The sequence below is a fragment of the Vanessa atalanta genome, chromosome 28 (genome assembly GCF_905147765.1).
Source record: "Vanessa atalanta chromosome 28, ilVanAtal1.2, whole genome shotgun sequence".
NCBI classification, from domain to species: domain Eukaryota; kingdom Metazoa; phylum Arthropoda; class Insecta; order Lepidoptera; family Nymphalidae; genus Vanessa; species Vanessa atalanta.
Window position 1 is genome coordinate 2,644,452 of NC_061898.1, and position 25,226 is coordinate 2,669,677.

The 25,226-nt window shown below is 35.6% G+C and overlaps 1 protein-coding gene across 3 annotated transcripts in view; it reads right to left on the bottom strand.

Moving 5' to 3' along the window:
- LOC125074894 (ATP-citrate synthase) overlaps nucleotides 1–25,226 on the bottom strand; it is a 53,705-nt gene that overhangs the window by 23,415 nt on the left and 5,064 nt on the right. For 2 of the 3 annotated variants that reach the window (XM_047686381.1, XM_047686382.1), the window contains exon 1: nucleotides 9,247–9,395. The exons of the other annotated variant lie outside the window; for it this stretch is intronic. The gene's annotated coding sequence lies outside the window, so the exon portion shown is untranslated. Of the gene's footprint in view, nucleotides 1–9,246; nucleotides 9,396–25,226 lie in introns of those variants that run through there. 3 annotated transcript variants of the gene reach the window in all.

The window sequence follows — 25,226 nt, forward strand, 5'->3', positions numbered from 1 at the left end:
TAAAAAGCGGTTATTTTAATATTACAAACAGACACTCCAATTTTATTATATGTATAGAAGATCATTTATTCGTAACGATCGTTATGTATATATTAAATGATTACAAGTATCTTTACTAATATTATAAATGCTAAAGTACTTCTGTCTGTCTGTTTCAGGGTTAAACCACTAAACTACGAAGCAAGCAAAGCTTTTTTAAAACCAACCTGCTGTATCGCCGATATATCGGTAACGGTATCGGATGCAACCCTACAAGACAACATAGAAAACCAATGATTTTTTTCTACATCGACTTGGCCGGGAATCGAACCCAGGACCTCGGAGTAGCGTACCCATGAAAACCGGTGTACACACTGCTCGACCACGGAGGTCGTCGAATATATTAATACGCGAAGCAAAAACTGTTTCCATTTTTAAGTAATATGAAGTTAAGTTTTATATGTATATATAGGTAAATATATATTCATTCAAATAGAATAGATTAATAAAAAAAAAGTCACACACACACTACTAGCGTTCGACACACACGCAGATATAACTATAAAAATATTTACGTAATATGAAACACTCATAGTTAACGTTCTACCAATGAGAGAACACGTCATTTCGAAATGAAAAATCAATGACGCTTATTTTGACATTTGTTTTTTTTTTATTCAAATGATGACAAGGTATCATCCAGCTCGGCCTCATTTTATTTATTCATTATTTTGTTAGACATGAGCAACTTCTATTATAGAAGTATTAAAGGTTAGTTATTTATTATTTCAAATAAGTTGTCACTACTAATATTAACCATTCCTAAAAGCGTCAAAGCGCCGTCAACCTTGGGAACTAAGATGTTATGTCCCTAGAGTCTATAGTTACATTGGATTCTAAGTATTGCTGATTGATGATGTCAAAATTTGTTTGATTCACTTTTTACCTCACATAGTTGGTTTTTTTTTATGTAATAGGGGCAACGAGCTGGAGGCTCACCTGATAGAAAGTGATTACCACTGCCCATGGACATGAACACCAGGGGGGTTGCAGGTGAGTTGCCGGCCTTTTAGGAATGAGTACGCTCTTTTTTTTAAGGTTCCCAATTCGTATCGGTTCGGAAAAACCGCCGGCGAAAGCTGGTTCTACAGAGTGCTTGTGCGAGGCAGAAATTTTCTTAAGGCTATATGTACTGTTATAGTTACTTACTGAATTTCAAGCGAAGACGCGTGTCATCCAGCAACCGAATAAAGTTTAAAGAGTGCGTATCAGATAATATTGCATGATATTATCATTCGTGTTACATAAAAACGTGTGGACGTCACGTGACGGTGTAATGTATTCGGGGTCAGGGGTGACGAGCGCGCCATCGGAGCATTTCAGTTATTTTGTGATCTTTATATTCATTTTCGAATAACGACGAGAGCCGAGATGGCCCGAAACGTGCCGAAGATGGCCATCGCGGGGGTTTCAGTTGGTAGGGATATCACATAGCCTGGCCTATTAAGAACTTATAGAACATACGAAATACAAGATTTTATTGATAATGAAAAAAGCGTGGACTTTGTATTGTGATGTATAAAAAACTAATTGTACTTTACTAACTTTTTCTGTAATTAAAATGATGAAAAAGAGTATCTATTGAGTTCATTGCCGGTTCTTCTCGGTAGAATCTACTTTCCGAACCGAAGCTACCTGCTTTAAATGAACTCAACACAACAAATAAAGTATATTTTGAATTACATTTTGATATCTGTTTTATCTCAGTACAAAAACGTCTTCACACGTGTGGAACCGACGTTGAATGTGGCGTGTGAGTATCCACTAACTAACCAACTCCGTTTATTTGAGGGCATCACGGGTTCGCTATGGATTTGTCCATAGCCTAACTCAGATACAATAAACCCATGTTTTAGCCAAGCGTGTCGATTCCTTCATTGGTATTGTAAATTAATCATCGCTGCGGAAATAATAAACTGAAGTCAATGAATCTCAACGGACATAAATGACCTTCGATTGATTCGCGTCGCTATGCCGTCTTGGCTGATGATGTGGTCCTGACCGATTTGGGTTTCGGCGCCCAATCTCAAGTAAGCCCAGCCAACTCAGAACATATTACCGTGCACATATGTATGCACAGACACAGTCTCTATTCCTCCAATTCGATGGGACGGCAAATCCGACACAACCGATGCAAACTCAGGGAGTGTACACACTTCTAATTTCCAGACTGTTACTGAGAATATTTGATGGAAAAACCCAATAAGATTTTTTCGTCCCGACCTTAAGTTTGAACGCAGGACCTGTAATCATAAACCAACGAGGCACCTTGGCTAGGATAATGCATGGCTTGACCATAGGAAAAACAATATACAATTATATGAATTGCCACAAATAATTAATATATATATAGCTTCTTCTGACGTGACTCAGTACGGGTAAACTTCATCAAAGAAACATACCCAAGATTGATTCTAAAAAAAATCTTTTTAGTGAGTGTTTTCGTTCATTAGCAGCCCGTAAATGTCCCACTGCTGGGATAAAGGCCTCTTTTCCCTTTGAGGAGAAGGTTTGGAGCATATTCCACCACGCTGCTCCAATGCGGGTTGGCGGAATACACATGTGGCAGAATTTCGTTGAAATTAGACACATGCAGGTTTCTTAACGATGATTTCCTTCACCGCCGAGCACGAGATGAATTATAAACACAAATTAAGCGCATGAAAATTCAGTGGTGCCTGCCTGGATTTGAACCCGAAGTCATCGGTTAAGATGCACGCGTTCTAACCACTGGGCCATCTCGGCTCTCGAGTGTTTTCGTTGTCAAGGAGTAACTGTGCTAAATTTCAAGACTTTCAAAATTTACTTGAAATAATTTTACCGGATTCAGTCGACGTACACGGGCCTAAGCCAAGTGCACGTCTGTAATACTGGTGTTACGTTGGATTTGTACGGTATTTTGTAATAGAATTTTTCTGACTATTCGACATATTATTTTATTTTTATATTTTATCTGTGATGGAGCAAAACATATATTAAAATAAAATAACAATATAACCAATAAAACGAACTCATATGTCTTTGAAGAAATGATAATTAAAAAAAATATACGTTATTATTATGAGTTTGAAGTGGCAACCCTAAATAACGCCGCTTACAAATTCGCCATCCAACGACAGGTCCAATCTAATGGCAAGACCACTCGAATAGTGATCAAATGACTTCTATTGAAATATTCATATCTTCAAGTGAGATTCTTCTTAATTCAAGTAGACTCATAAAAGCACTTTTGAATCGTCATGTTACAGTTTTGAATTGAATTTAAAAATAAAGATTCTATCGAGAAGAACCGGCCAGAAACTTAATAGTTTATCTTTTCCACAATTTTAATTGCAATATAGATGCAAGAGCATATCAGTACAATCAAATGTATATATATATCCAGCCTTTGCGTTTATATATAACACTAGCGACCCGCCCCGGCTTCGCACGGTTACAATGTTGATACTAAATATACTACAGAATGTGTTTATTTACGACATCACTTTAGAAACCTCTAAAATTATCAGTGTTTCTCTACTATATTATGCATGTATTATACATATAAACCTTCCCCTTGAATCAATCATCTGTTAAACCGCATCAAAATCCGTTGCGTAGTTTTAAGAATCTAAGCGTACACAGGGTCAGACAGACAACGGGAAGCTATTTTTTTTACTATGTAGTGATTTCGTGTCTGTGCTGTTGACCGTTGAGGAGTTGCTTCGTTTGAAGCCGATCCTGGGTTCAAAATAAGGTCATGATTACCATAAATTTATAGTTTTGACGTAGCATACTGATATGTATATGTACATATATATGTGTAATGATATTATAAATGCGTACTAATTATTTTTTTATGGCATAGGCTGAAAATTATCTCATTAGTAGTGGTGCAAAAAGCTTCATTAAAAGTATAACACGTCTTTTTTATGTTATAGGTGGCAAACGAGTAGGAGGCTCATCTGATGGAAAGTGACTACCACCGCCTATGGACATCTGCAACCCCGGGGGGCTTGCAGGTGCGTTGCCGGCCTTTCAGGAAGGAGTACGCACTTGAAGGTTCCCAAGTCGAATCGGTTCGGAAAAACCGCCGGCGAAAGCTGGTTACACAGAGTGCTTGTGCGAGGCAGAAAATGTCTAAAAAATCGCCTTATTGCCTCCACTGGTGACACGAGAGCTGGTTTCGTCCAGAGGAACGGAATTGCGATTCAACGGGGAAATGTTGCTAGCATTCCTGCCACCACACCCCACGGTCAATATTTACACAGTAAAATGTGTCAATTTATTTGGAAAATATTTAGGGGAACTTTGTTACCAGGGCCTCCTTACAAATGTAACTTTTCAAACCGTGGTCCACAGCTAAAGCAAGCACAGTAAAACATATATCGATTGTCATAACATATTAGAGACATCCCTAGCTCGTATTAAGTACCGTTGTGCGTTGAGGTCGATGCATCTTATCTTCGCGTTAGTCAACCGGAAGCATCCTTACAACACGACGAGATCAAATCACGTTCATCTTAAACATCAACAACATTTTGTCACTAAGGATAAGAAATTAACTTATGACAATCAACCAGAAGGAGGAAGGTTCGTAATTTCTCTGGATATTGCAGTGAACCGATTTTGATGGTTTTTTTTGCAAATTTTTCAGTTGAAATCTTTATTCGTTTTTCTGATTTATAAGTCATAAATGTTATTGAATTGGTGGTGCTGCCAGAGGTGACCATCACCACATCATACCACTACATAGCCTATTCCAGTGGAAGTAGGAAAAAAGATAAACAAACCTTAAAGTTACGTATTTCATGCGATACTGTGCATCTATACTGTGCTATATTGTGCATCGACGTTCAAAAACCCCATTTATTAGCAATCATATGTCAAATTGTTTTATTTGCATTTCCCCTCCATTGTGGTTGGAATGCACTATACATATATGCATGTAATATAATTATTTGCCCTGATGCTAAAGGGCCTTTATCAACCCTTACTGTTAGCTGTTTACAAACCACTCGATGAAAACCAGACTTAAAACTAAACAAAGACTCATCATTTACTTTTCATACTACTTTTGCATAAATTTTATGATTATCAAACATTTATATGGTGGTGGTGTTGAATAACAACAATACCAATAAAATTAAACGGATAAATTTTATTGACTCCGAATTAGTATTTTTTAACAATCTATAATTTATTGTGGAGTTTACATAAGTTTACATCGAGTCTACCGTTCCCCTGCACGAAATTATTATTTGGAACGCACCCGTAAACGTCAAACATGGCCGCCCGTTGAACTGTCACGTCATTGAATTTCATGGATTTAATATCGAATTATACGATTATACGAATTTTGCGGATACATGTTGTCGACAAAAAATTTAAATATTTTTAACGTTCGTAATTGTGGATAGGTTTCGATCGGTTCTACCGTAGACCTGCACGAATTTTTTTTTTTTTTTTATGTCATAAGGTGGCAAACGAGCAGGAGGCTCACCTGATGGAAAGTGACTACCACCGCCCATGGACATCTGCAACACCGGGGGGCTTGCAGGTGCGTTGCCGGCCTTTCAGGAAAGAGTACGCTCTTTTCTTGAAGGTTCCCAAGTCGTATCGGTTCGGAAAAACTGCCGGCGAAAGCTGGTTCCACAGAGTGGTTGTGCGAGGCAGAAAATGTCTTAAAAATCGCGCTGTTGTGGATTTTCGGACATCTAGGTGGTGCGGGTGATATTTGGAATTTTGACGAGATGTCCGAAGGTGAAATTCAGCAGCCGGGATTAATCCGAACAATTTCTCGGAACATTCCCCGTGATAAATTCTGTAGAAGATGCAGAGCGATCCAACACCAATTATTCATATAGATAATGAATGACGTTGGAATATATGATACCATTTCAGCACAAACAAAGTTATATTTGTTAAAATAAATGTTTTGAAACGCGTCGCCTAAATGAATTCATAATATACGCGAAAGGATATAATAATGGCTGCCCATTTCAAGGCTCGTTTCCGGTCGGAGAACCTTCGATTTAGCCTTTCACTGATAGGTATTTGACCTACATTTGTGTCGCTATAATATCGAACAGTTATTCTATCAGAATTAAAAGAAAACTATTTTTTTTTTACATTAATGCATATTTTTATTAGTTTTCCGCACTCCTACGAATAAACTTCATGGAACTTCGCGAATGAAGGAGATTCGCGTAAGTTACTTAAAGGGGGGCCAAAGTTTTAGCTTCACGTATATATATATAGGTTGCTAGTTGCCTCTCGCGGCTTTGCTTTAAGGGTTTAGAGTTTTTGGGTCTTAGGCATAAAGAAGGATCTCACTTTCATTGGAGTTCAGCTAGAATTGGAGTTTGTCGAAAACCTACTTTAATTTTGTTTAAGTTTTTAATTTTTTCTCTAACCGGTTATTAACTTTTTTCCGCTCTCTAAAATTAATTATTTGTTAAATCGTAACAATTTAGTAAACTGCAATCAAGAATCATGTTTAATTTTCTGCACATCTACGGCTGGAGCTCTTCAAAATGAGACCATAACCATTTTTTTGTATGTAGCATTCGTCCCATCATCACTGGGACAAAAATCAGCTTACGATATTAATATATAAGATTTCATTATAATTAAAAGCGACTTTAATTATGAAATATTTACAGCAATGATAATCAAAATGGTCTCTATCGACGTCTGGGATGGCGATGGCAACGCAATAGAAATCCGTGGAGCGAAAAAAGTATTGGGGGTCCAAAGTATTCGTAGTTTTACGATAGTGAAAAATGTCGTGCAAGGTAGTATATTAGGTAGGAATCGTGAGCGCAGATGGCAGTAGGGGAGGCAAGTTCGCTTATGAACACTTTCGATGAGAGTCCAATACATGTCAATCGCATCACGCGATCAACCTCGACGACCCCCGCTCCTTTAATCCTCCAAAGTGATCTAAAAATATACTGCGCAGGTCAAGGTTGCTCTCACGACTAATGTTGTTTATGTATATGTTGTTTGTACGCAAAACACGGACGGGGCTTTTTTATGGCATAGGATGGCGGACTAGCATACGGGCCACCTGATGGTAAGTGGTCCCACCCATAGAAAATGGAGCTGTAAGAAATATTAACCATTCCTTACATCTCATCACTCACCCTTCAAACACAACAATACTATTACTGTTTGGCGTTAGAATACATGATGAGCTTGCACACAGTCCCCACCAGTAAATATCAACGTCTTGTGGTCTAATCGTCACGGTACAAATTTGACAGCCATTACACGAACTTCGTAATGAGTGTTTTCGTTCTTTGAACGATTACAGGCAGAACAAAATATATCAGGTCTTTCTGATATTCTTTATAAATAAAAATTATATGTTTGTATGTTTTGATTGTATACATTTCTAAACTATTCGTCCGATTGCGTGAAACTTTGTTTAGTTGATCTACGAATGGCCGAAAATTCCTGACCCAACAAAACAAGAATTTATTATAACCTTTAATATAAAATTGTCATGTAGAGCCGTGCGAAGTCGGGACGAGAAGATACTGGCTTCTCACAAGTGCAACTTGGAAATTTCCCACTGCTAGGCCAAGGCCTCTTCACCCTTTGAAGAGAAAGTTAGGACACGTTCCGCCACATTCACATGTAGCAGAATTTAGCAAGTCTCCTCATGAGGTTTTCCTTCGCGAGAACGAGATGAATTATAAACACAAATCAAGCACATGCAAATTCAGCGGTGCTTGTCTGGGGGGGTTTGAACCCGCACTCATCGGATAAGATGTAAGCGTTCTAACCACTTGCCTATCTCGGCACAGGCTTCTAGTCCCGGCTTAATTACACACTAATTACATTATATTAAGTACTTAATGAAAAACGAATCAAATTAATTGCACACTGGAATGATTAATTATAACAATTTATAGAAAATTAATATTGAACCGTTGGTGATTACCAATACACTGATTATGTAATTATGAAAAAATACAAATAAAATGATACCATTAAAAAAAACCATTAAGTACACATCACATTTCTTAACGTAAACAATAATAGGGTACTACGAAAAAATCTACTTAATTTTACTTACCGTCTTACGCAATTAAAATAAAAACAATTAATAATAAATAGGAAGTAGATTATCCATTCATACGTATTTTCAAATATATTTGAATATTTTTTTCAAGACCGTCACGCTAGCTCCGATCCGAGAACCAGTAAGATATTCGTAATTATTCGAATTAGTTACTACTGATACAACGCACACGTATATCGATTAAATCAAATCAAAGTAGGCTTTTACAAGCACTTTTACAGTCATTTAACAGACTATTTTAAGTAAAGCTACCACCGGTTCGGAATGTAGATTGGAGACCGATGGAACCGGCAAGAAACTCAGATTACAATGATGTGACCAAGACATTACCATTGATAGTAAAATTTAATAAATATATATATACATATATATGCTCTCTAGAGACAAAATTGACGTTTTTGTAATAATAAAAATCTTTATTACAAAAGTATTAGAATTTCTTTTTGAGAAATAATAGCTTAGTTTCTACAATATTCAGAGTTTTTATTTTTTTATGGGGCTAGTTTTTTGTCACCAAATAAAATAGGCAAGAGTAAAATAAAAAAAAAAAAGCTAAAAGTTGATCTATATTCAATTAATATAATTCCAATTCTGTATTCATAGCATACTTTTCTAGGTATATAACATACATAATACACCGTTATATAAAATAATAAATTATTTTTTCCTGTACCGAGTTGAACTTTGACGCGCGTGCTAACAAACGAACGAAACCGGTTGTCCATTTGCAAATACACGATCATACCGTAACTACATAGTTGAAACGGACACAGTTAATTAATATTTAACATAGATAAAACATATATATATATATTTTTTTTTAAACAAAAACCTAATATATCATGGTCGTACATTTTATTTCAATGTTCAATTAAAATTAAAAAAATATAATTAAGAAACTTGTTACCTTAAAACTAAATGTTCGACGACATTCGATTTAAATTTAAAATAGCTAATTATTCCATAGCAATTCGATTTAATATTTAAATGTTCGATATTTAAAAGTAAAACCAAGTTCAGTGGAAGTTATGTAGTATGAAGTACGTCACGAGAGGCGCGTAACTTTCGCCCGCGCCGGTCTACAATCGTTCGCATGAATAATTTAATTGTATAAAAAAAAAAAATGGAACACTCACTTCCGAGCGACGTCCGTCGCTTCGAAGAGATTATAGCGAAATCCAACAAGGAATTTATCAGCACGGGTTTATCACTCGCGAACTATTTTGACGAGTGACGCGACCTCTCGCCACGGTTACCAGCGGACGACTGAATCAGATAGAAAATCGAGTAATCGGCTGAATACATTTACTTCGGCATGACACGTCGTTTGCGTTCATAAATTTGTAAATTGAGTTTTCGTAGTAGACGCGTTCGTAGTTTCGTACCGTAATATTATACGTCAGACAATCGGCGGTTGTTTTAAAATTCGATTTTCAAAATTATCCATCATATTCTATTCCTTTGAATTATTAGATTAATTTAATTTTGCTGTTTTTTTTTTTGTTATCACTGAATTTGTTAAAAATTTTCATAAATAATTTTTCAGAAAACAAAGAAGAACAATTATATTTCAAATTTTATTTTTATTTATCATAAATAATTTCGCCGGCTCCATACGGATAGCAGTAAGTATGTAGACATTGTATTCGGCCCGACTTATAAACCTTGTATAGCGAATGTTTCATTAAACTGCGATGTCCCTCTTTCTGACGTCATTATTTTCACGTTCGAAACTCTAAAACTAAACACTAGTCCCGCCTTAAGACCCGTCTCAAGCGCCCTGGGGCAAGCAGTGTTTTGAAGATACACCCCCCCCCCCATTCCAATCTTTTATAAGAGACTGTGGGGCGCCTTGACCTATGATCCAAGACTTGACCATGACCATCCCATCATCTAACGTACACCACGCGGGTTCTTTGCACCCGCTGCGCCCTTGATTTAGACGGGTCTGTTTACACACCATTTAAATAGAGGATATTCGAGAAAAAACAATAAATATTGTATAATATATCTTTACTAATATTATAAATGCGAAAGTTCACGCAGTGGAAACCTTCAGCAAGGGACCAGGATCCCTTACCGGGTTATGTGGGATTCCTACCCACAAAAACCACTGCGATGGCCGTTTTTTGTATCTTGTTTCAAGTAGTGCTGTAACTCTACTGGCCTTTACAGCGTCACCGAACGTTGGGGCGAGTGTTAAGACTCTACCTTAAGGTGAACCCTTTCGGGCTCGAGAGTGACGTTCGTCCTGAGGGTATCTCCTATGAGATCGCACCTCGGCACGGATTGGAGAGGCTGCGGGATCGTGTCGACATAACACATGCGCGGTCCATGCAGTGCTCCGCTCGTGGCTCGACGAAGCTCACCTCAGGGGGCGACGGTGATTTCGCCCCTGGCACTCCTCGACTTTTTAATCCCTAACACCCTGACGACAACTAGTCATTAAAACAACTATATAAAAACTAGCCGTGAGACACCATAGATCGCACTGTAACGTAACTTTTACTTACAAACAGAAGCATAAACACCAATTTCTATGTATGTAACTTAAAAAATTACGAACTTCCGTTAAATACTTCCATCCCCCATTTCATACTCCTGAGTGTTGAATCTTTAGAAACACTTCAACAAATGTCTTTTATTTAAAAAAAAAAATCCAATATACCGAGTGCCATATTTCTGTCTTTGACCCCCCATCTAACCCCCTTAAGAGATGAATTTTGAAAAACCCCCAATTAGAGCTCATCTACCATAAGGAATTCTTGTACATATATAATTTCATCATCTAAGACCCAAAAGTTTAGGTTGTTCGAATAGGTGTCATTTAAAAAAATAGTAGGAAAATTAATCATCGCATTTTCGAAGGTGGTGGCTTTAACCCAACTGTGGTCATATTTACCGACTCTTTAATCAGTACCTAATATTTTTTTAAATCATTGTTTGTAATATTTAAAACGCTGATCTTATCTGAACGCTCATTGGATGCTAACTACTGATGACGTAAGAGACGACCAATTAGGTTCAAGATCGACAAATATAATCTTAACTTTAAAGTAATATTCACAACACCTTACTAATGCCTTAAGCCACCCCCACACATACGAGCCAAGAACGGGTATAACTTAGGTAAATATTTTATTAACAAATGGTTTTAGAGTATTAACCTTTTTTTCATTTAAAATAAATAAAGGGATCATCTGAGACTCTATTCCAACCATAAGAGGAAAAAAAAGCCAAATAAACAACATTTGACAGCAAATTGACGCGATATCATTGGCCGAGAGCTTGATTAATCTATGATATTCACTGTGGATTGGCGAAAAAATGGCGTTTTGAACGTCGACGAAACTGCTATCGGTAGTTTGGAAGTAAAATTTAAGTGGATACAAGTTGTGTGTAGTGTAGTAGTGCTGTATTATAAATAAAGATATATTAATCATAAACTTGGTGGTAGGGCTTTGTGCAAGCCCGTCTGGGTAGGTACCACCCACTCATCAGATATTCTACCGCCAAATAACAGTACTCTGTACTGTTGTGTTCCGGCTAGAAGGGTGAGTGAGCCAGTGTAATCACAGGCACAAGGGACATAACATCTTAGTTCCCGAGGTTGGTGGCGCATAGGTGATGTAAGGAATGGTTAATATTTCTTACAGCGCCTTTGTCTATGGGCGGTGGTGACCACTTACCATCAGGTGGCCCATATGCTCGTCCGCCAACCAATGCCATAAAAAAAAACTCTTAGCAGTGCACAACATAGCTGAGTTATTAGCAAGTCGCATGAAATACGTAAATCTAAGGTTTGTTTAACTTTTTTCCTACTTACATTGCAATAGGCTATAAACAAATGTCAGTACTAATATTATAAATGCGAAAGTAACTCTGTCTGTATGTTACGCGTTCACAGCTTAACTACTGAATCAATTTTGATGTAATTTGGCACAAAACAAGTGAATATTGAAGATAAACTGTTGCAAATATCAGAAACTGTGTGGCTGTATATGATATTAGATTAAAGATATTATATCAAACATTTACCTCAAGCAGTTTTTGTCTCGCTCACTCACTCCACGCGAGATAAACCTGTCAGTGTTTTTTATCTTGATTTGAGAAAAAGACAATAAAATAACTTTATTGATGTCGAATTATATCACGAGAACATTTTAAATTAGCCGAATTACCTTTATTTAAAAACACCATTAAATATGTACAAAATACTTTTTAGTTAATTTTAAACTCTTTGTTTTCTGTTAATACTTTAATTTTACAGAAACAAAGAGAAGGCGGATTCTTAAGAGAAGAACCGGCAAGAAACTCAGCGGTTACTCTTTTCCAACATTTAAAATACATTATGTTAGGTAAATTCAATTACATATATATAATATATCCTGCCTGGAAGTCAACAAGTATCACCTCCACGCTTTTTTATCATCTATATAATCTCGTATCGAATAATATGCCTTTTTTATTAATATATTTTCAAATTATTTGAATTTATGAATCGGTAAAAAAAATATCTGCGGATTTTATTTATAGAAACGAATAACTTGCACCAAAAAGGATTTATTAACTGCGGAGTCTAAAACTTAGCGTTAAACAAATTTCCTTGTTGATTATTATAATTAAGGAAACATTTTCCTCATTGCTGATGGGAAATTTGTAATCTGAGAATTATCAAATTTTATGATATAAATTTGTATGATTACGTTTGATTAAGAAAATAAATAATACGTACTGACATGACGTAGCTTGCGGTTTGAAATTAGCTACGCTAATACAAGAGAGAGAAAAAATAATCCCGCTGAGTTTCTTTCGACGGTTCTTCGAGGTGTTAAATTCCGAACCGGTGGTAGATTTTCGACTATCAATAAGCAAGTGTAATCACTTCTATATTGAATAAAGACTTTTGACTTTGAGTGAGATGGTCGAGACGGACACCGGAATGAGCAAAAAAAATCAAATATTCTTCTCTTAGTATGAATAACTAAAAAACCAGCCAAGTTAGACGGACTCCCGCAAGTAGTATCATTATCGTATCGCATCATTATTTATACGATAAAACAATCAAGTTTGTTGTATAGGGGGCATCTTAAATATTTATTTAATTATATATTTTTAAAGTGAATATTTCTGTGAATATTTCAAGTCTAACTGTTGCCGTTATCAGTTTTTTTTTTTTTTCGTTTTCACTGTCTATCTCGGCTCATGGGGTACAGCCTGGTGTCAGACAGACAGACGGCCGGAAAGTGGACTAATAATAATAGGGTCCCGTTTTACCCTTTGGGTACGGAACTCTAAAAATATTTATAATATATTTTCTGCTGTGAATGGATCAATTTAGATATTTAAAAATTATATATCGAAGCTCTATCAATGCAAAACTTCGATAATGGTGCGGCATTCTTTACGGTATAGGCGTCTCGTTGGTATAGTGGCTTCCGGGTCAAATCAAGCTAAGAAAAAACACGATCCCGATCCCGCAGCCTCCCCAATCCGTGACAAGGACAGCTGACGCAGTGGTTTTAATGGGTACGAATCATGTGGGATTCGGTACTCGGGGTCCCGGATTACCTTACCGAAGGTTTCCTCCGCGTGAGAAAAAAAAAGCCAATGAAAAAAATACAGCCATCACGTCAAAACATCGAAATTAATAGTTACTAAAAGGAAATCAATAAATAAATATGGAAAAGACTCGTGAACAAGACATTCGTAGATAATGTCGAAATATCGAGCTCCACCAAATAATAATAAAAAACATGGTAAATATCCCGTTTTAAATACTGTTAGTAATAAAAATAACCATGTTAATTTAAAATCTTAAATAAATATGGAGTTAGATAAATAAAATAGTTGTTCCTTAATTAACACAAATCTATTTTTACTATTACGATGATAATACATAGCAACGAAGTACATAGCACACGCGTTACGCACACGAGTACACGGGAGGGTATGACGTCATGAAAGATCGTCACGCCGTTTTCCGTCACGGCATACGAGTCGACCTGAACCTCGCGACACCAATATCTGTCACAATTTTTTTTTATAAAGGTACACTTATACTTTTTCAGATAAAAAATCACGTGGACGAAGGTATGAGAAAGCTCGCCTTATGACATTGTAGGTTATGAAGGTCACAGCATCGATTCCTGCTATAAATAGAATTCGTTTTATATACGAACGTATACATGCAAATTAGTTTAATTTTTACTCACTTAAACATTAAATAATAGGAACGAATTGACAAGTAAACCTGACTGGCCTGATTACAATCGTTTGTTCTGACTATCAACGCACAGACAAAACTCCAGACAAGTTTAATAATAAATATGATTTATTTAAAAAGCATGTGCTACAAAAAAACGCTTATATAATTATACGAGGTTACAAAATAATTAAACCCGACTTCGCTTGCGTAAAATAAATAAAACTAAAGAAATATTAATATACACTAACTACCGTACCTCTGCACAAAATTATTATTTGGAACACACTCCCTGAACGCACCCGTAAACGTCAAACATGGCCGCCCGTTGAACTGTCATGTCATTGAATTTCATGGATTTAATATCGAAATATCTCGATTATACGAATTTTGCGGATACATGATGTCGACTAAAAAATCATTATTTTTTAACGATCTAAAATTGTGCATAGGTTTAGTTTTTATTATAGATAAGTATCGTCTCGTGCTCGGCGGTGAAGGAAAACATCGTGAGGAAACCTGCATGTGTCTAATTTCAACGAAATTCAGCCACATGTGTATTCCGCCAACCCGCATTGGAGCAGCGTGGTGGAATATGCTCCAAACCTTCTCCTCAAAGGGAGAGGAGGCCTTTATCCCAGCAGTGGGACATTTACGGGCTGCTTATGTATTATGTTTATGTAAGTATCGTCTTTACTAAATTAGTTTTATATTCTATCTAGAACGTAAGTACGTAAGTAAGGATTTTGAAATTTCAAGCTTTTCAAGAGATGTTATTTTGTATGAACTTTACCTGTACAAAGTCGGGACTCTGTCTGTCTGTAGCTTTTTCAAAACCACTGAACTAAATTTGATAGAATTTGGTATCAACCTTGAACTCCAAGGCTACATTTTTATGTGACGTAACGAACAACACGCAAAACGAAAGCGAAGCCGCGTACGACAATTAATTACAGAATATTTTAACATAGCTGTCGTTTGCTTTGATTATACCAAAAATCTTCCGTAACAAGTCGTGTAACTTCAGATATTAAACTGGAATTATATCTACAAGAAATATAGCGCATCTTCAGAACAGCATCTCGTCTACAAAACGTTATCTAATAATCTAAAGTGGCATACAATACCACTCGCGGTGACCAATTTGATACTTTAGGCGTCGACATGATAAGGCGTCTCTCATCATTACTATCTCACTAATCTCTATCCGTCTCCCTCTCCTGTCATTCATGCCGTCCTAGTACTTTGCTTCAACTTCCCACTACTCAACGTATCGTTTTCAGTAACGGTTCAGGAATTAAGATCTTCTAAGAGATTCTGACAGTATCTGACATCGAATGGTTTTGCCTCTAATATATTTAAAAAAAAACTTTTTACAACTAAAACCCATGTTTGGCATTGGAACAGCATAATGGACTAAGCTTTAAATCTTCATGGAACACGTAAAGATTTTAATGACATCTATATATATATACATATAATAAAATAGGAGTATCTGTTTGTAATGTTAATGTTAATACCAAAATAACTTTTTTTACTATTTTTGTATGTCTGTCTGTCTGTTTGTTCCGGCTCAACTCTGGAACGGCTGAAGCGAAAAGAAAATTGATTTATTATTATTGTAAATAACTGTTTCTCGAAAATTGTAATGTATTCTCTAATGTATTTTTCTATAATATAATCTTATACATACGGTATCCAATGCAAGTAGGAAAAAAGATAAACAAACCTTAGATTTACGTATTTCATGCGACTTGCTAATAACTCAGCTATATTCTGCACTAGTAAAAGTTTATGATTAATATATCTTTATTTATTACACTAGTCCACTTTAATTTTACTTCAAAAATACCGACAACAGTTTCGTCGACGTTTAAAACGCCATTTTTTCGCAAATCCATAGTGAATAACATAGATTAATCAAACTCTCAATCAATGATATCGCGTCAATTAGCTGTCAAATGTTGTTTGTTTTGCTTTTCTCCTCTTATGGTTGGAATAGAGTATAGATTTATTATATATCTCACTTGTCACACAACAAAAGAACTGTAATAAACGAGCCAACTTTATTATCATGGTGTGCGTGACAGTTACCCTTGACGCCTTGTATGTGTGTACTTTGTGGCCAATATTTGGACACAATTGTTTAAGACGCGTTCTCATCTTCGACAGTCTATCTAGATTTATGAATAATCATAGAATTAAATGAAATATTATTAAACTGGTTTCGCGTTTAAGACATTTGACAGTGATGTATATCATTCTGCCAAGCGTACTTTCACAAAAAAGAAGGTTGTATTATAATATTTACAAATATAATTAGTTTATATTACCAGCCATTTTATTTTTAGAACGTCTTAAAGTTAAACAGGAAATTATTTAATTATATATAGAGGCCGATTTAGTATATATTTGTATTTTATAAGACAACTTTTGCTAGACTTGTTTAATCAAATAGCATAATTAATCACAAATATAACATGAACTGCCTCGTTGGTCTTGTGGCTAAATCCCGAGGTCCTGGTTTCAAAGATGAGTTATTCTATCGAAAAATTCTCAGTGGCAACACGGAATCTTGGAATTTGTCTTCGAATCTTATCCGGTCGAAGTTGCCGTCCCATCAAATAACCTGTGTTAATATATCCTGTGTCTAGGTCTCCTATGAGATTGCCCGCCGTAGCCGATATCGGGCCTTAAATAATCTATTCCGACGGCAGGAGGAGTAAAGGCAAACCTTAAATTAACATATAACAATTTTTTTTTTCGATGGTTACCATCGCTCATAGACAATGGCGCTGTTAGAAATATTACCCATTTCCTACGTTACCAACACGCCACCAAGATGTTTTATCCCGTGCGCCTGTAGTTACATTGGCTCACTCGCCATGCAAAAAACACAACAATACTGAGTACTGCTGTTTAGTGGTAGAATGATGAGTGGGTGGTACCTCCCACCAATTTCCCACCACCTTCGTGTGATCATTTTGTGTTTATAATTCATCTCGTGCTCGGCGGTGAAGGTAAACATCATGAGGAAAACTGCACGTGTCTAATTTCAACGAAATTCTGCCACATGTGTATCCACCAACCGGCAGTGGAGCAGCGTGGTGGAATAAGCTCCAAACCTTCTCCTCAAATGGAGAGGAGGCCTTAGCCCAGCAGTGGGAAATCTACAGGCTGTTAATGTTATAATATTGAGGTAACATGATTTATCATTAACGATCGAAAAAAATCCTTTTTTAAATATCGACGATGTTGCTATCGATACTTTTCAAATGAAACTAAAGCAAGTATTTAAATTGAATTGTGTTGTATTATAAATAATAAATTAACAAGCGAACGAATCGAATATAATATGTTTCTTATTTATGAATGTTATATCAGATTCATTTAATTTTACTCCTCCTATTATACGCTATAGTACTACTGCATGTCAAAACACCTTGACACTTCCCTGAGAAAGGACATTGTTCTCAGAAATATGAAGCTTTGTTTTGTTAAAAGAATAAATTCATATTTAAAGTTTGAATAACAGCGAAACGTCTTTAAAGCGATTATTTTAACGACATTTCTGGTAATTGTATTAATTTAACACATTAGACGTTTTAATTAGAATAACTTAATGAATTCGTTTAAACAATAAGACTACGTAATTACGATAAAGCCGATAAACCGAAAATACGTACGACGAGAGACAAATTGTATTACGATTCAAAATCATTACAGCTAATATTATAATGGTTTTAATTGATACGACTTGAGAATCGAACCTGTGACATCATCGGCTATCACCTCTGTTTATGAAAGTAACATGAACGAAATACAACTGTCTGACATCGATTTTAATATATTATGTATTTTTTTTTATGATTCGTAACGCGGTTCAAGTACAAAAATCTGCAGTGGCGTAACTATCATAAGGCAAGGCGGTGAAGAGCACTAAGGCCTCCTAGCAACATATTAAAAAATGTTAAGGCTTAATTATGTTTTTTTTTTTTGGAAATTTGAAAGCTTAAATTAGATCAGAGTTATATAATTGCATAGAATTTGTAGCTCAAAAAATTTCACTACTCCTGCTTCCATTGGAATATACACACCGGTCACAGTAGCGAGCGATCCCGTGACAAACCCCGAAGAGAGGTTACCGTTAGTTTAGTAAGTATAACCCGTTTACTAATGGTAAACAGACATCCTGGGCACCGGCGAATTCCACATAAATCCTATTTATGTGGGAAAACGTGTAAAGCGTTTTTCCACCGAGATAAAACAGGGGATATTCGCACCAAACCCTTAAGCTTAGTCGGCTGCTTGAAAACTCGTTACAAGTTGAAAAACTTTGGGGCTAATTCTAAATATATAACGGTTACGATAGCTTGCCTATGCAGATCCAACTACAAATCCTCACAAAAATAAAACTTATACCAACCATAAGAGGAAAAAAGGCCAAATAAACAACACTTGACAGCTAATTGACGCGATATCATTGGTCGAGAGCTTGATTAATCTATGATATTCACTATGGTTTCGCAACAAAAGGCGTTTCGAACGTCGGCGAAACTGTTATCGGAATTTTGGAAGTAAAATTAAAGTGGATATGAGTAGTTAAGTGTAACAGTGTTGTATTATAAATAAAGATACATTAATCATAAACTCTTAGCAGTGCACAATATAGCCGAGTTGTTAGCGAATCGCATGGAATACGTAAATCTAAGGTTTGTTTATCTTTTTTCCTACTTCCATTGGAATAGGCTACATGTAAAGGCTACGATTCTATTTCGATCTAACATCGACCGAACTATAACTGGATTGGCCCTCCAAGTAACTGTAGTACTGATTGCAACTCGACGACGTGATACTCATACGATAATAGCCGTTGACAGTGTCGGCGTGTCGGCGTTTCGGCGAGTTCGGTGTGTAGAGTCCCTTAGAACCACTTGTTATTAATATACAGTTATTTATTTGGTTTTTGTATTGAAATTACTTCCTCGTTAAGTAATATTTATTTAGTATTTTAATGACGTTCGAGGTATTATGTAATTAATATTCTAAATACATTTAGCGGTATTTATGATTAATATAAAATCAGGACGCATAGGAAATATTTTCGTTCGTAGGGCTTTGTGCAGGCATGAATATAAGTACAACCCACACATATCCTACCGTAAAACAGTAATGCTTTGTACTGTTGTTTCGTTTTGGTGAGACAGTGTAATAAGGCCGAAGGGACGGAGATAATAACGCTGGTTTTCTAGTGAGTATTCATTAAGTACTAGGTGTTAGGTTAGGTTAGTCCCATTTCGGGAGAGGGAGAACGCGTAACGCGTTTATCCAATGGAAAAAGGCCTGTTTAGTTTTTATTATATCTTGAGTGTCTCGTTCGTCTAACGGTTAACTTGTATGGCTTTAGATCCTGAGGTCCCGAGTTTAAGTCTCGAGTCAAGTTGATAATTTATCGGAGCCCGAAGAAGTGACTCAGAGCGCTACTAATTTAAATGCTGCCTAAGATCTACTTCCCCTTATCCTACTGATCTGATATTTTCACATAGAATCGGTTCCCATGATAATGTATTTTTATAGTAATCATAACCTGTTTGACCTCAAACGAAGGTACTCCTTAACAGTCAACGGCATAGACACGCTTTTTTTTTTAATTTATTGAATAAAAGCAAAGCGTATATTTTTCCCAGCCTTGTCTGTGTGTGTGTGTGTATTTCAAATAAATGATCAATATTGTAATTACAGCATACCAATATTAATGGAAGTGCGTAGGTCAAATTCCTTTTAGCTATTGTACGTGAAAATCACACTGCGATCGTATTTAATTAATTCATGAAAAAATTACAAACAGAATTTGATGACATGTCATGACATGTATGTTATAAGACTTGTTGTGATATTCCATTGACCAATAAATCAAATCGTATAATGTAGAAAATAATCCATACTAATATTATAAACTAGATGAAAACCCGGCTTCGTTTAGGTAAAATAAATTAAACTAAACAAGTATAAATATACTAACTACCGTACCACTGCACGAAATTACTTTTTGGAACGCACTTTCTGAACGCACCCGTAAACGTCAAACATGGCCGCCCGTTGAACTGTCATGTCATTGAATTCCATGGATTTAACGATGTCTCGATTATACGAATTTTGCGGATACATATTGTCGACTATAAAGTAATTATTTTTTAACGATCTTTAATTGTGGATAGGTTTCGATCGGATCTATCGTAGACTTGCACGAGATTATTTATATAGAAATTCAAAAGTAAATCTGTCTGTCTGTTGCTCTTTCAAGGCCAACCACTGAAGCGAATTAGATGAAATTTCGTATGAAACAAGCTTGAACCCCAAGAATGTACTTAGGCTGTTTTTTACCTAACACCTAGCGACCCTTGGAACATGAGCGAAGCCGTTGACGCGGAGAAGATGAAGCAGTTCAGTACCTTTTCCTCCTGTGTTTGTCAACCAACCAGATCCTAGGCAGTATTTAAACGAGCTATTTTAATTGCTTGTGAACTGTGGGCGAACGCATGCACAATCAAGAGAGTATAGATACCGTAACCCTCATGATACAGCACGTGTAGTATTTTATATTGTCCCCTTCAAAATTGCTTATAACAAATAACTCAACAAATTTTATTAAACCGAACCGAGTACCTCGAGAGTATTGTAAACTACTCACTGGATCAACGGCGCCTAATTACATAACATACTTCCTTCGAATAGACTTTTTCATATTAAATCAGTCACTCAGTTTTATTTATTAATAAATTAACTAATTATTTATAGTACACACTTAAAACCCACATAAGAAATAACGTCTACTCTTAAATTAAAAAAAAAATAATTAAGCCGTAGTCATCTCGCTAACAAAAAAAAAAACACTCGTCTTGTCCTTTAGGCTGGAACGTTCTCTCATAGCGTCGACACGTGAACCCGTGACCCGCGCGATAGCGAGCCGGCCTTACCAATGTCAATTGAATGACACCGCGTCCTCTGATATAGCGGAAGGTACAGTAACCTTTCTTTGACCTTTACTTACTTTGCTTTAAGATATCTATATTAATAAATGTCGTGACGTCATTTTCGTAATGCCCAACTAAAAAAAAAATTACTAAGCAATGCACAATAAACTCATAGCAGACGACGCAGCGCCTTCCCGATAATGTTTTAGTACATAAAATTATTATATAAGAACCACTTCATAATTTTACACGCTTCATATTTAGACAAGCGTGTATTTCACGTGTATTTAAATAATATAAGAGTATGTTTTTAACGCAAAAATATTTACGAAAATTCAAAAACAAAAGAACTAAACATAAAAATATTTAGTAAGTACATCATTGCCTACTTTTGTTAAGTAAAAAAAAAAACTTACATACCTTGGTTTGAAATTGCGATCTTATAACCGGAAATGTCGACTTCAAAATTAAAGTAAAATTAAGGCTGGAAAGATATTTTCCCGTAATTCATATACTATATGATCTTTAATCGTTATGTATCTATAAGTATATAGCGAATATATAAGCGGAGTACCACTAACTGATTAATCACGATATCTCAGAAACTATAACACTTACAAACTTGAAATTTGACAGGTAGGTTCCTTATATGGTGTAGACATCCTCTATTCGGATTTTACGAATCTGAGGGGGTAAAAATTTTGGTTGGAAGTTTGTGTTTTTTTATAAATTTCGCGCGGGTCAATTCGCAGGATCAGCTAGTTTAACATAATTACATATAACTACAATTATTATAGAATTATTTTATCTATCTCGGTGATAGGGCTTTGTGCAAGCCGTACCTGATGGTAAGTGGTCACCAGCGTCCATAGACATTGACGCTGTAAGAAAAATCAATCCTTGCATCAGTCCAATGCGAGACCAACCTTGTCAGCTGAGGTTTTATGTCCCGTTTGCATAATATCCCGTATGCATAATATATCTTTATTTATAATACAACACTGTTACACTTAACTACTTTTTTTCACTTTAATTTTACTTCGAAAATTCCGATAACAGTTCCGTCGACGTTCAAAACGCATTTTTTCGCAAATCCATAGTGAATATCATAAATCAAATCAAATCAAAATATTTTATTATTTGAGTAGGCTTTTACAGGCACTTTTGAATCGTTATTTAACAAACTATTTAAAATAAAACTACCACCGGTTCGGAATGTAGATTCTACCGAGAAGAACCGGCAAGAAACTCAGTAGTTACTCTTTTTCAACATCTAAAAATACAGTCATGTTAGTTAAATACAATTATATATGTATGTTATGTCTCCTGCCTGGAAGTCAAGCATTAACTCCACGCTTTTTTATCATCTATATAATCTTGTATCGAATAATATGCCTTCTTTACTAATGTATTTTTCTACAAATGGCTTGAATCTATGAAACGGCAAAGTTAAAATTGTCTTCGGAATTTTATTATAGAAGCGGATAACTTGGAAACTTGGCGTTCTAAGCTTATCCTTACTTCTTGTGCACATACAATGAATATCACTGATTTTATCAAAGTGATCAACGCTACTGTGAATATACATAGATTAATCAAGCTCTCGTCCAACGATATCGCGTCAATTTGCTGTCAAATGTTGTTTTTACCAAAATTTGGCTTTTTTCCTCTAATGGTTTGAATAATGTGTAGAAAATAAATAAATAAAAATATATGTGTCTCTATAAGATTTTAAATTAACATGGTTATTTTTATTACTAACAGTATTTAAAACGGGATATTTACCATGTTTTTTATTTTTATTTGTTGGAGCTCGATATTTCGACATTATCTACGAATGTCTTGTTCACGAGAACATATCCCGTAAATATCCCGTTTTAAATACTATATGTGTCTCGTTTCGAATTCAATTTTATTAATTGTAGGTAATGTTATTTGTAACAGAGTTAATTCATAATAAAAATTTGTTTTTCAATTATATAACTGTCATGAGGAAGGAAATACTTGCAACATGTTACGACGGTGACTTTGTAAGTTTATTATATATATATATATATGTATATATATTAATATACATACATATTACATTTATATATCAAAATCACTTCATAAGCACTTTTGAATCATTTAAGTGAAGCTATCACCGGTTCGGAATGCAGATTTTACCGAGAAGATCCGGCAAGAAACTCAGCAGTTACTCTTTGAAAGTTATGTTAGTTAAATACAATTATCATCTACTTATATAATCTTGTAATGAATAATGCCTTCTTTACCAAAGTATTTTAATATATAAATAAATAACCGAATACAACACTCTTTAGTACGTTTTCCTAACGTTTTTCAGGCCATTTTTTTATATTAACCGAGTGGGCATATACACCACCATGGTAAGTGGAGTCCAAACGCGAAGACGGCCAGTACCGTCAGGGTGAGGCAACAACAGACCTCGCCATGCCGGCGCGGGCCCGCGGTTATTGGGGGGAATATTTTGTTCATTTTGTGTGGCTACTTATGTATGCGTTATATACTATTACTTATGTACGCACGTAAAAGTTCTACTTCTTTAGTTTTTAATTCCTTAAAGCCTAAGTCCTTCCTGGGGGGTCTAGTTTGCTTCATAGACAATTTCCTCAAATACGGTTCAGCGGTTTGGTTATGAAAGAGTACATGACATACAGACAGTTACTTCGCTTGAATAGGGTATTTTCGTCATTAAAAAATAAATTATCAAATTTGATAAAAATTAAGATCTATGTAGAAACATACTTAATATATTGATTTGGAGTCACAGAAACGCAGTATTATTTTATTATATTCAAATTAAAAATTGCAATTTTTAGTCTGTATATCACGTGACGTAAAACACGAGCCGCCATCTGACAATTTGATAAATAACTTTTCTGGAGTTTTAATGCTAGTATTTGTACATTACATACCAACGATAACGATTTTAATTCATTATTTTCCCAAAAACACCGAATATTAACAGCTGTTAACGTCGATTGAGTAGCCAGACTTAAACAACGGTGGTTTTTATCAATGTGACGTCACCAAAATTACTGAGAAGGCGGAGAATTAAGACTTTGGCAGGAATAAATAAGGTTTAAAATGAAATTATAATTTTGTTACAGGAAAGCGTGTTTATTTTGCCAAAATATTTTTTTTTGTGTCTTAAGGAAAATCAACATTTTAAAGTACTTTTTCAGACACAATAGAATACCCTATTCAAGATCGATGTTTTTATGTTTGAACTTATTATAATAAATTTACATGGCGGTAGGGCTTTGTGCAAGCCCGTTTGGGTAGGTACAACTCAATTATCAGATATTCTGTCGCCAAGCAGCAATACTTGGTATAGTTGTTCCGATTTGAAGGGAGAGTGAGCCAGTGTAACTACAGGCACAAGGGCCATAACATCGTAGTTCCCAAGTTGGTGTATTGGCGAAGGGATGGTTAATATTCCTAACAGCGCCAATGGCTATGGGCGGTGGTGACTACTTAATATCAGGTGGTTCATTTGCCGGTCTGCCCACCAGAATAAAAGAAAAAAAAAACCTGGAACACAGCTAGTATTGACAATGTACTGTAACAAACAAACAATGTAATGTAACTTTTGCTGACATTCCACTAAATTTTAATAATAGCTCCTTTTTTCACCACTTTATAAATCATTGACTAAAAATAACTCGTGCTTCAATCTTTATTTTACCCACACAAAGCACACAAAGTCGGAACGGACACCTTGTTATGACAAGAATATATATTATCAATATGACGTGTTTGAACTAATATTATTTTAAACTACACTATGTTCGTCATGACCCCTCTATATTTTTATTACTCTATGGTTCATCTTTATCATCTTGTTTACCGTTTGACGTCCGATTCTAATTTATTTATAGTCATACTAACTGAACCTGCGGCTTTACCCGCGCAA